The following is a 12156-nucleotide window of genomic DNA, read 5'->3' as shown; positions in this document are numbered from 1 at the left end:
TTTTTAAGACGGAGTGTTACTCTGTCACCCAGGCTGGAGCACAGTGGTGTGATCTCGGCTCACTGCAACCTCTGCCTCCGAGGTCCAGGTGATTCTCGTGCCTCAGCCTCCTGAGTAGCTGGGATTATAGGTGCCCACCACCACGCCTGGCTAGTTTTTGTATTTTTTTAGTATAGATGGGGTTTCTCCATGTTGGCTAGGCTGGTCTCAAACTCCTGACCTCAAGTGATCTGCCTGCCTCAGTCTCCCAAAGTGCTGGGATTACATGTGTGAGCCACCATGCCCGACCGAGACCTGATGTCTTAAAAAAAAAAAAAAAGAATTACAGGTGGTGAATGTCTGTAGTACCAGTACCTCAGGAGGCTGAGGCGGGAGGATAGCTTGAGCCCAAGAGTTCGAGGCTGCAGTGAGTCTTGAATATACCACTGCATTCTAACCTGAGTGACACAGCAAGACTCTGAGAAATAAAATTAAAAAAAAAATTGTCAGGGAAGAGCACAAGAGTCAAATAGGAAAACACGATAATGATATGAACAATTGTCCAAATGGCTAACACGTGAAAATGCTCAAATTCCGGGGCCGGGCGCGGTGGCTCAAGCCTGTAATCCCAGCACTTTGGGAGGCCGAGATGGGCGGATCACGAGGTCAGGAGATCGAGACCATCCTGGCTAACACGGTGAAACCCCATCTCTACTAAAATAAAAACTAGCCGGGCGAGGTGGCGGGCGCCTGTAGTCCCAGCTGCTCGGGAGGCTGAGGCAGGAGAATGGCGTGAACCCGGGAGGTGGAGCTTGCAGTGAGCTGAGATCCGGTCACTGCACTCCAGCCTGGGCGACAGAGCGAGACTCCGTCTCAAAAAAAAAAGAAAATGCTCAAATTCCTTAGTAGTAAGGGAATCATAAATCAGTGAGCTTTATAGACTGGCAAGATTTTAAAAAGAGCTGTATGGCTTGTTGTTGGGGACGTGGAGGGAAGAAATACTTGCATGTTGCTGGTAAATGTGTGAAGTCTTTCAGTTTCTTTTGGAAATCAATCTGGCAACATCTGTGAAAATTAAAAACAGGCATACCCTTTGACTTAAATATGTCAGGACAACTAACTGTACAGTGTAATAACTGAACACTAGAAATGATGAATGTTGCACAAAAGGAAATGGCCAACACGTTATAGCAGTCAATGTCAAGGAATACTGTGCAGCCATGTGAAGAGTGAGTTGAGAGTTACAGTTGTTGGCCTGAAAAGATGTCCACAAGATACGGCACGTGAGAAGAGAAAGATGCAAAAGTGTGCGTAATATCTTCCTAAACATCAGTAACCAGGCTGGGTGCAGTGGCTCACACCTCTAATCCCAGTACTTTGGGAGGCTGAGGCGGGCAGATCACTTGAGGTCAGGAGTTCAAGACTAGCCTGGCCAACATGGTGAAACCCCATCCCTACTAAAAATACAAAAAATTAGCTGGGCATGGTGGCACGTGCCTGTAATCACAGCTACTTGGGAGGCTGAGACAGGAAAATCACTTGAACCCAGGAGGTGGAGGTTGCAGTGAGCCAAGATCGCACCACTGCACTCCAGCCTGGGCAACAGAGCGAGAGACGGTGTTAAAAGAAAAAAATCAGTAACCAGAAAACCCACATAGATGTATCTGTGTAAGTGTGTATGTACTTGTGTGTGTCGGGATGGGATTAAGAGCACAGAGAACAACGTGAAGGATGTTCTAGATAATGACCTCGGTTATCCGAGGTGGGAGATGGTGGGACTGGGTGGTAAGGAGGGTAAACGGAGAGAGGGAGCCATGGATAAATGGGAACACAATTATGCAAATGCATGCATCTGATCACATTTTCTCACCAAAGATACGTAAATCCATGAGTTGTTGTCTGTGGCAGAATTTACATTGTTTTCCCCCCTTTTCTCTTCTGTAACAGAACCTGGTTCTCTTGAGAAGGCAACAGTGTGCCTACCTAAGAGACTGCAATTCCCAGCCTCTCTTGCAGCTAGGCATGGCCATGTGGCTAGTTCTGACCAATGAGATAAAAGCAGAAAGTGGTTAAAGCCTCCTCCCTTAAAAGGAAGACAGGTGATATGGGCCCCTTTGTTCCTTTAGATGCTTTCCTGCTTCTTCCCTGGAATGCACACCTGATGGCTGCTGCTTGCCAGCCATCTTCAACTTTGAGGGGACCTTAAGAATGGAAACCATTGACGAACAATGGCAGAACCTGGGTTCCTCTCAACCACAGAGCCATCCCACCAGCCTAAACTGCCTGCCTGGAGACTTCTTTTATGTGGGAGAGAAATTAACTTTTTAAAGCCTCTGTTAGGTTTTGTCTGTGTTACAAGCAGCCATAGTTCCTGTTTGAAACAGTATATACTAAAAAACCCAAGAAATCAAAAGAAGACACATTCAATCACAAAGTGCCAAGCTGCAGATGGAGTGTTAAAAGTGGGAATTAAGAGACCACAGTAAATGAGGCATCCTGGACTGCTGGTGGTCGTGGGTATTTGCTTCCAGGCTATTTATTCAGCCTAAGCTCAAAGTAACTCGACCAAAACCTCCTCACTACTATGAAAAGTTCAGGCTTGCTTCCATTTAGAAGCACAGGCGGTATCTCAATAATCAGAATTCAGGTAACAAAGCATTATTAAGCATCTCTCTCCACCATAAAGTAACCACTCTAAGGAATACATGACCCAGTTCCTGATGCCACGTTAAGACTCACCAAGAAACTAGAGCACAGTAGCAGATGCTGTAATGAAATACCAGGGGGAGGAACCGCTATGGCCTTTAGGCAGGTTGTTGATTATTCTCTGGATTCACGTTTGTATTTGGAAGAACTATCTTAGTACATTAATTTGAAAAGGCTTTTTAAGGAAGAGAAAGATGCCATTATAACCTCTGAGAAGTGCAGTCATGTGTCACTTGACAGGGATACGTGCGGAGGACTGTGCCATTAGGCGATTTTGTTGTATGAACATCATGGAGTGCACTTACACAAACCTAGATGGTACAGTGGCATATGACACACCTAGGCTATCTGGTGGAGCCTATTCCTCTACTAAGAACCTCTACAGCATGTGACTACTGAATACTGGAGGCAGTTGTTTTTTTGTTGTTGTTTTGTTTGTTTTTGAGACGGAGTCTCTCTCTGCCGCCCAGGCTGGAGTGCAGTGGTACGATCTCGGCTCACTGCAAGCTCCGCCTCCCGGGTTCACGCCATTCTCCTGCCTCAGCCTCCCGAGTAGCTGGGACTACAGGTGCCCGCCACCATGCCCAGCTAATTTTTGTATTTTTAGTAGAGATGGGGTTTCACCATGTTGGCCAGGCTGGTCTCGATCTCCTGACCTCGTGATCCGCCTGCCTTGGCCTCCCAAAGTGTTGAGATTACAGGCATGAGCCACCACACCCGGCCTACTGTAGGCAATTGTAACACATTGGTAAGTATCTAAACATGGAAAAGTACAAGAAAAATATAGTATCATCTTACGGAACCACTATTCTCTAGGTGGTCTGTTGACCAAATGTCATGATGTGGCTCATGGAAGTAGTATAAATGCAGAAATCTGACTGTCAGAGGCTTTAGGGGAGTCTTAGGTTAGACTGTGTTTCTGAAGATCTGTAATTAGAAAGGAGCATAGAATCACTTATGTAATATTTTCTGCTTAAATTGTATTTTATAATGAGATCTTTATACTTGGGCTTTACTAAACCCGTTCAAGACTAGGGAACGTTTTTTTCTCCTCGTAAATTGAGAAATGTCACTGAGAGAACAGCACTGCCATCTAGCCCATTTCTCTTAGAACTGCAGGTTTTGCCTCTGCAGCTTTTGACTTTGTAGGCAAAAGGTGAAGTTTTCTAAATACTAGCTCGCAAACTATCAGTAGTAGCAAATACCTCAGAAATTAAGAAAACCCCAACAGTTGGAAACATTGATGGGAAATAATGGCAAGTTAAGAAAGCATAGCTTCTTCCAACTTCATGAGGCATATTTAGAAAGAATTTGGAAAAGGTGGAAGGGTGGGATGGGGTGAGGGATGAGAAATTACCCATTGGGTAGAATGTATACTTTTGTTAGAGTGACAGTTACATTAACAGTCCAGACTTCACTAGGCAACATATCCATGTAACAAAACTGCATCTGTACCCCTAAATCTATCAAAAGAAAAAAAAGTTTAAAAGACACTGGGCATGGTGGTTCATGCCTGTAATCCCAGCACTTTGGGAGGCCAAGACAGGAGGATGCCTTGAGCCCAGGAGTTTGAGACCAGTCTGGGCAATGTAGTGAGACCCCATCTGCAGAAAATAAAATTGCCAGGTGTGGTGGTGTGTGCCTGTAGTCAAAGCTACTTGGGAGGCTGAGGTGGGAGGATTGCTTGAGCCCAGGAGTTTGAGGCTGCAGTGAGCTATGATCGTGCCACTGCACTCCAACCTGGGTGACAGAGGGAGACCTTGTCTCAAAAAAATGAAAAGAGAAAGTATGCTTACATTTGCCCATTCTAGCTACACATGTAAGCCTGTGTAATATGAACCAGTGGAGAAAGAAACAAGTTCTAATAACATTCTCAACGTTTGCTTACAAGAAAATAATTTGGAGAACTGTTAGATTAAGAGTTTTGTTATTGGTCATTTAGGTTCATTGTAACAACTTTTGATTTGGGATGGTATAAGACTAAAGGATAGTTTACAGTAAGAAATAGAACTTCAGCATTGATAGTCTGTTCTCTCCTTTTTTCAGAGAGCTGTAGATTAGAGATTCTTGTTTCCCCTTTGAAATTGTTTGAGGCATAATTTACAGAGAAATGTACAGATCTGAATTCTAGTGCAGTGAGTGCTGGTGAATTGATACACCCATGCAGCCACACGGCTACTAGGATGACAGTATTTCCATCACCATGGGACGTTCCCATAGATACAACCGCCCTTCTGATTACTTTCACTATAGATTTGTTTGGTTTTGAGACAGAGTCTTGCTCTGTTACCCAGACTGGAGTGCAGTGGTGCGATCTCAGCTCACTGCAGCCTCCGCCTCCCAGGTTCAAGCAATTCTCCTGCCTCAGCCTCCCAAGTAGCTGGGACTATGGGCTCCTGCCATCATGCCTGGCTAATTTTGTATTTTAGTAGAGACAGGATTTCACCATGTTGGTCAGGCTGGTCTCAAACTCCTGAGCCCAAGTGATCCTCCTACCTCAGCCCCCCAAAATGCTGGGATTATAGGCATGAGCCACCATGCCCAGCCTCTAGATTAGTTTTGATTGCTGTAAAAGTTCATATAAATGGAATCCTACAGTATGTACTCTTTTGTATCAGGCTGCTTTTGCTCAATATGTTTGTTTGAGGTTTGTGTTATAGCAGCACAAAACAGACCAAGATACACATTTAAGTCAATACTTTTTTTTTTTTTCTATTGTATAAATATACCAGTTTCTTGGCTGGGCATAGTGGCTCATGCCTGTAATCTCAGCACTTTGGGAGGCTAAGGTGGGTGGATCACCTGAGGGTGGAAGTTTGAGACCAGCCTGGCCAACATGGTGAAACCCTGTCTCTCCTAAAAATACAAAAATTAGCCAGACACGGTGGTGACCAGCTCCTGTAATCGCAGCTACTCAGGAGGCTGAGGTAGGAGAATCACTTGAACCCAGGAGGCAGAGGTTGCAGTGAGCCAAGATTGTGCCACTGCACAGCAGCCTGGGCGACAGAGTGAGACTCCGTCTCAAACCACACACAGACACACACACACGTTTCTTTATTCTTCTACTGATGGGCATTGGATTGTTTTCACTTTTTGCCTATTATGAATAAAATTTATGTGAACAAGTCTTTGTAGATATTTATTTTTGTTTCTCTTGGATAAATACCGAGGAGTTGTGGGATTACTGGGTCATTGAGCAGGTGATTGCTTAATCTTGTAAGAAACTACCAGATTGTCTAAAGCGGTTGTAATACTTACATTCCGTGCTAGTTGGAGCTTTTCTCTCTCAGCCCTCAGTCCACCCTTCTTTGCTGTCCGGTCCTGGAGCTGGACTGTGAACAGTTCTTCTTTCCCAGCTGATGCAATGTTAGGCGTTGCCGGCAGAGGGCACTGGAGGGACGCTGCAGGAGGCGGGGAGCTGCTCTTCCTGTTTCGGTGCTTCTTGCCAGCAGGTGGCCTCCCAGCACGTCTCAGCAATAAGCAGTTTCCTGCCCCCCAGGTGCAGCCTTTGCACCTCTGGTCATTCCGTGACCCCAGCCACTCTCCAAAGAGATCTGAGTTTCATTCTGGGTGTGGGAGCAGGGCTCTTCCAAGTTTCTTCCTCCCATGGGTGTTGCCCTTGATCCTAGAGGTAGTGGCCGCTGCACATCTGCTCTTCCTATGTTCTTCGGACATGTTTCTACCCTTCTCAGTAGTTCATTCCCTTTAACTAAACATTTATTTTTATTTTTTTTTAGCGACAGAGTCTTGCTCTGCCACCCAGGCTGGAGTGCAGTGGTGCGATTCACTTCCTGGGTTCAAGCGATCCTCCTGCCTCAGCCCCCTGAGTAGCTGGGACCACAGGTGTGCACCACCACACCCAGCTAGTTTTTAATTTCTGTAGAGAAGAATTTTCTCTGCCTTGGCCTCCTGGTGCTAAGTTTACAGGCATGAGCCACCACACCTGGTCCCCCAATTTTTTATGTTAAAATTTGCCCATATCTTCCTTGGTGAAGTATCTGCTCAAGTCTTGTGCCCCGTTTGGGGGGAGTTGTTTGCATTTTTATTGAGTTGTAGGAGTTCTTTCGTCAGAATGCAAGTCCTTCGTCTGGTATATGTCTTGTGAACATTTTCTTCTAGTCTATCTTTGCCTGCTCACTTTTTTTATTGTGGTAGAAAACATAAAAATGTACCATCTTAACTATTTTTGAGTGTACCGTTCAGTAGTGTTAAGTACATTCACATTGTTGTGAAAGGGATCCTGGAACTTTTTCATCTTGCACATTGGAAACTCTGCACCTATGAGGCGATCTCAGTCCCTCCTCCTCTCAGCCCTGGCAGCCATCATTCCACTTCTGTCTCTGTATGTTTGGCTCCTCATGGAGTCAGTCTGTTTTGTGCTGCTGTAACAGAATACCTGAGACTGGGTAATTTATAAACGACAGAGATTTATTTCTCACAGTTCTGGAGGCTGGGAAGTCCAAGGTCATGGAGCTGGCATCTGACATCTGGTGAGGATCTGGGCTTCTGCTTCCAAGATGGCACCTTGAAGTCTGTGTCCTCACGTGGCAGAAGGGGAAAAAGACCAAACTCCCTCAGTCACTTCTTTTTATAGTGGCATTAACTCATTCACGAGGGCTCACCCTCATGACCTAAACATCTTCTAAAAGGCCCCACTTCCAAACACTGTTGCGTTGCGGATTAAGTTTCCAACAAGTGAGTTTTGGGGGATGCATTCAGACCACAGCATCTGGTACCCCATGTAAGTGGGATCCTGTTGTACAGAAGGTCCCTGATCTACGATGGTTGAGCTTAATGATTTTTTGACCTATGATGGGTTTATTAGAATGTAATTCCATTGTAAACATCTGTATTTGTCTTTCTGTGATTGGCTTATTTCACCTAGCATACCCTATGTTGTCGCCCGTGGCAGGATTTCCTTCCTTTTCTGTGGATATACTGCCTTGCTTCTCTACTCATCTGGGGGTGGACACTTAGGGTGCTTCCGCCTCTCGGCTTTTGTGAGCAGTGCTGCTACGAACGCGGGTGTGCAGACATCTCTCTGAGACCTTCCTTTCCAATCTTTTGTCTCTGTTCTCAAATGGAATTGCTGGACCCTATGGTAGGTCTAATTTTAATTTATGGAGGAGCCTCTATACTGTTTTCCATAGTGGCTGTACCGTTTTATAATCCCACCAGCAGTGCACCAGAATTCCAAGGTCTCCACATCCTTGCAAACACTCATTTTCTGTTTTTTTTGATAGTAGCCGTCCCAAAGGGTGAGTGGGGACACCACGTGGCTTTGGTTTGCGCTTCCCTGATGGTTAGTGATGTTGACCATCTTCTCATATTCTTCTTGGCCATGTGTATATCATCTTTGGAGTCATGTCTATTCAAGTCCTTTGCCCTTATTTATTTATGAGACAGGGGCACAGTCTTTCACCAGGCTGGAGCACAGTGGCGCGATCATAGCTCACACAGTGACCCTTCCGTGCTTCCCACACTCCCCTGGGGTCCAACCTTCTGCCGAAGATGCCCCAGCTCTCCGCAGGTCCCTGCCCAGGCCCCAGATCCCTTCCCCCATCGGAAAGTTTCTTAGGCTTCCTCTCTTTGGGGTCACCACACACCTCTGTTCCCCTCCAGCCCACTGGCCCAGGCCGGGCCAGCCCCTACTTCAACACAGTGTCAGGAACCCCCATGGTGTCCACAAGCCCAGTGCAGCGCTCACCTGCCATGGGACCCGCTGTGTGCCTCAGTCCCCTCACTCGCCAAATAGGATTATCATCCTCTGCCTCTGTGTAGTTACAGGGGTGAGATGTGCCTGGATTTGCAGGGTGGCTGCAACAGTGCCTGGCCCAAAGGCAGTATCATGAAGACTCACAGTGTAGGGCAACAGACAAAGCCTGAGTAGCTGAAGAAGTGCGGCCTCCCAGGGACTCCCTTTCCAGGCCCGCTGCCATGGCCAGAACCCAGGGGGGCACCGTGTACCTTACCAGCAGCCTCAGCACTGTGCCTCGTCTCCGGGAGTCTTGGCTTGTTTGTGTGGAGCTGGGGACTGGAAGAGCAGAGCTTGTGACCTGAGGTCCCCCAGCCTCAAGGTGGAGGTGACCACCCCGGACCAAGATCTGCCCCAGTGAGTGGCCGAGGACAGACAGGAGTATGTGAGGCATTCCTGCGGCCCCTTGCTCGGCACCCAGGCACTTCCTTCTGCCCCTCTGCCTCTGGAAAGCCAGCCATGGCACAGCCACGGGCGCCTGCTGCCGGCACCTCCCCAACACAATACATAAGGGAGTGGGTGTGGCTGTTCCAAGAAAACTGTGTTTACACACACAAGTGCACCAGGCCTGGCCGTCGAGCCCTGGTTTGCCGTCCTTTGTTCTAGACCAGTGGTTCCCAAATGTGCACCTGTATCAGCATCACCCAGAGCAGGGTCAGAGTCTGGACTCCTGGGCCCCACCCAGAGTCGCTGTCAGGGGTCTGGGCTTTGCATTTCCACAGGTTCCAGGTGCTGCTGCTGGAACAGAGGCCACGCTCTGAGCACCTTGCTCTAGAAGAAGAGGTGCAGAAAAGGTAGGCAGGGCTGCAGAAAAGGTAGGCAGGGCTGTAGGGTGGTCTGGACCATTGGGCACTGTCAAATGGCAGATGCCATTCCACGCAGTGAGCTCTGGGTGGGACTGGAGTGGATTTTATAAACACTCTGGGAGGGTCCCACCGAGAACTCTCCTGCGCTGTGTGGCAGGAGGCCACTGGGGAGGGTGTAGACGGGAAGTGAGAGAGAAGAGGGATGAGGAGAGCCCGGGGTGGTCAAGGAAACATTTTTCTGAACAATCAGAAATAAAGGAGGGGCGGGCAGAACCTGGGGACTTGGCTGGGGCTGCCCAGGTGCCCTGGACTCCCCTCCTGGCACTACACCGCCTGGGGAGCCAGGGGGCTAGGAGCCAGGGAGCGACCGGCACATCCTGCACCTTCCTAACCCAGCCCCTGGTGGAGAGCAGTTCCTTCAGCAGCAGGCAGCACAGCGATGGCCAAGTGTCCTTCCAGGGGGACAGAGTTTGCCCCTCCACGCCACTCACCTGGGGTGAGGCCGCAGCAGCCTCCACCTTGCTCCACACATGGCCAGCTTCTGGCCTCCCCTCACCAAGCCCCGGGTCTTCACATGCAGATCGCTTCCTGGCCGCCTCCCCTCGCGGTCCTGGGTTCTCTCCTCCTGGCCTTTGAGGCTGGAATGTCCAGGCTCAGACTGGGGCCTCTGTCTCTGCTGACACCTCGCTGCTGTCGTGACTTTGTCGTCCCTGTGCCGCTGACTGCAGGACGCGCAGCCGAGTCTCCTCGAACCTGCCCAGGTGGCCCCCAAGCAGGATGCGTCCAACGCACCTTGCTTCCCTCTGCCCGGCCCCAAGCCCCACTCCGGCCCCTGCTTTCTCAGTAAGGACATCCCCATTCTGTGGCTGCTCTGGCCAAAGACAGGAGAGTCACCCTTCCTCTTCTCTTCAGCTGGTACCCCCCAAGCTCCAACCTGTGCTCCCAGCCCTCCCACCTCGCACTTTCCCATCCCCAGCTCTTCCCCCACCCTGCCCAAAGCCCTCCTGACCCCATTCTTGCCTCGGTCTCTCTGCACACAGCAGCCAGAGAATAAACAAACCAGCCAACGAACACGAAACTGGATTTTCAGGGGGCTGTGATGGGCTGGATTGTCTCCCTTAGATTCAAATGTTGAAGTCCCCCACACCCCAATGTCTTAGAATGCAACTGTATTTGGAGATAGACTTTACAGAGATGGTTGAATTAAAATGAGGCCCCAAATTCAATATGACTGGTATGTCTATGAAAAGAGAAAGTCTGGACATCTGGAGATACATCAGGGAGGTATGACTGCACAGAGGAAAGACCCGGTGAGGCACAGCAAGCAGGCACCGTCTGCTCGCCCAGGAGACAGGTCACAGGAAACACCAACCCGTGACACCCTGACCTTAGACTTCCACCCCCCAGAACTGTGAGAAGTAGACCTCGTTGCACTGTAAATCACTCATTCTGTTACTGCAGTCCCAGAAAACTAACAGACTCTTGCTGGGCAGAATGCATTTGCTTCTCTGCAGACAAGATTAATTTTGCACTGTTGCTACCAAAATAATTCTATGGGACTGGGCGCCGTGGCTCACACCTGTAATCCCAACACTTAGGGAGGCTGAGGCGGGTGGAGCGCCTGAGGTCAGGAGTTCAAGACCAGCCTGGCCGACATGGTGAAACCCTGTGTCTACTAAAAATACAACAACAACAACAAAAGCCGGGCATGGTGGTGCGCACCCTGCAATCCCAGCTACTCGGGGAACTGAGACAGGAGAATTGCTTGAACCTGGGAGGCAGAGGTTGCAGTGAGCCAAGATCTTGCTACTGGACTCCAGGTAACAGAATAATAATAATAATTTTTATTATGGAATCTGTCAAGTGCTGGCACCTTCCGGGGGCAACACACAGTTTCCCACCAAAGGGCATCAGTGCCCCAGGCAGGCAAGATGCCAGGAGGTGAGGAGGCCATGGATCTTCTGTCCACCTGGGAGCAAGCCTGCAGCTTGGGACCCTCCTGGGACGCTGTACCCGCCACTGCCCTGCCCTCCTGGGCTCTCACGGGAGTGAAGTGGGGTGGGCTCTGTAGGAGTTAAAGAGGAAAGAAACATGAAAAGTGGCTCAACAGTCAAAGACCAGTTTATTTTGGAGAATAAACCTGAGAGGGACTTCTGGCCGATTTTGGTCAGGAGCGTTCTCTCTTACAGACTAAGGATCTTTAAGGGTTTAGGAAGCTGGGAGCTTATCGCAGGCTTGGAATGTTCTATGTGAGGGAACGGTTATTGCGGGGTTGGAATGTCTCCGGTAGGAGGGGAGGTTATCTCGAGGCTGGCATATTTCTGGTTGGAGATGTTACTTGTGGTTTATGGTTGTGCTGACATTAGCTATTAGGCTGATGTGTTGGATTTAGGCAGTTTTTTAATCAAATGGAACTTAAAATGGCGGTGTTTATCCAAGACAGCGATACTCCTGCGGTCCGGCTCCAGCCCTGGGGGCCCCTCTGGATGGTGTGTGAACGTGCACACGTGGAGCTGGTCCAGCTCTGCCTGCCTCTAGCCACCCAATGGAGGGACAGCAGGGCCTGGGCAGCAATGCTGGCCTTGGAGCACTGGGGCTGTGGAGGCTGCTTGAGAGGACACGGAGCCCCCACTGTGCTGAGGTCTTGGAGGGCCTTGGGCACTACGGTCTTCGAGGCACCACATGTCACAGCTACTCAAACACCCAGGGCCACCACGGAGGGCCAATGGCCGCGGGGTGGCTCAGGACCCGCCCCGCTCCTGTCCCTGCCTTTCTGGCTGCCCCCTAGTCCCTGGACGGACGCTCCCCACCCCCCAGCCGGTCCCACCCAATCCCTTGCTCAGGCAGGAGCTGCCCTTGCTGTCCTCAGAGACCTCACCTCTTCCTACATGTTCAAGGCCGTGCCCCGCC

The sequence above is a fragment of the Rhinopithecus bieti genome, unplaced genomic scaffold (genome assembly GCF_001698545.2).
Source record: "Rhinopithecus bieti isolate Rb0 unplaced genomic scaffold, ASM169854v2 scaffold_61461, whole genome shotgun sequence".
NCBI classification, from domain to species: Eukaryota; Metazoa; Chordata; class Mammalia; order Primates; family Cercopithecidae; genus Rhinopithecus; species Rhinopithecus bieti.
The sequence above is the reverse complement of the archived record's forward strand: the minus strand, read 5'-3'. Positions refer to the sequence as shown.